A 1,284-nucleotide genomic window follows, 5' to 3' on the forward strand; every position below is an offset into this window, starting at 1 on the left:
CCAGCTGATATGCACAAATCAGAAACACGTGGGGTCACCTTGCTTGCCTTGGCCTGCTGCTGTATATTGTGCTCGAGGAAAGGCATCCCTTTACCCCACAATACAACTACACACCGCAAGTCAGACAACAAAGCGCCTACAGACCAGATAACAGACAGACTGATTGGTGTACAGCTTTTGTGAACTGCTGCATGATCTTTGTTGTTCTTTTAGTTGTTCTTATTATTTTGGCAAATTCTGCAGCAAGGAGCTAACTTGAAATGAGAGAAATTGCCATATAATGTGTTTAAGCATAATGCTTCTCACAAAGTCAGCAGGATTCAAAAGTTGATTGGGAAGACTGAAACACCCGTGAACATGTCCAGGGGTTCTTCTGTTTTAAATTCTAATTTGTATTATATAACCTTTTTTGTGAGTGGTGTTAGTTTATATTTGAGATAAAGGCTTAAAGGCAAAATACTTTAAATCTTCGATCTTTTGAGCTTCAAAGTTATAGTTATAAAAAATGACAGGTTCTGAATAACAGTAGGGCTTCTTCTTCTTTTTGAAATGTGCATATTAGCTTTTGTTGTTTTTTTAATAATGCACTGCTTTGGCGCAGTCATGAAGCTGCAGGCTTCCATTTTGCTCCAGCATGTATAATTTAATAGCTATGATTCACTGAGGATTCCTCCTGTGTGGGAGACAGATGAAGAGAATTTAAGCAGCACTGATTGATAAACCAAACAGATCGGTGAATGACTGTACGGTCTGCAAAGGACAGCCGTCACTGACATGAATGCATTTCTTTTTTTTTTATAATTTCTGTAATGTCATAAATTGTGTGTGTTTATTAAATTGTAATGTGTCAGACAAGAGATCCATTGATGGGTATGAGGGTACGCATTCTTTTTGTTTGTCTTGTAGTTTTGTTTTGTTTTTAAATCAGGAGTTCCCAATACACAAAAAAAAAGGCAAATTTGACCTCTTAGAAAGAAAGACAAAGAATAAATAAGGAGAAAATGTATATGATTACAGCGTTGAAAGTTATGGATCATAATACAAGCAGGTTAACCTCTCAAAAGTCCAGTGCCAGAGGTCCTGGTATCGTACGAAACTAGACAAAAACCTGAGGAATGCATTGGTAACAACAAGCTTGTCATGAAAGAGTCAAAACAATGTTTCAAAGTTTGGCTTAATGTTGTGTATGCGTCTGAACATCCCCAGTTCACCGCGCCTACGCCTTGAAAAAACGGTAAATTGTAATGATACCAATTGGATGTAGTCCAAGAGACTCTGCTTTTA

This window comes from Notothenia coriiceps, unplaced genomic scaffold (assembly GCF_000735185.1).
Source record: "Notothenia coriiceps isolate Sejong01 unplaced genomic scaffold, NC01 NC01_scaffold00010592, whole genome shotgun sequence".
In the NCBI taxonomy this organism is placed as follows: domain Eukaryota; kingdom Metazoa; phylum Chordata; class Actinopteri; order Perciformes; family Nototheniidae; genus Notothenia; species Notothenia coriiceps.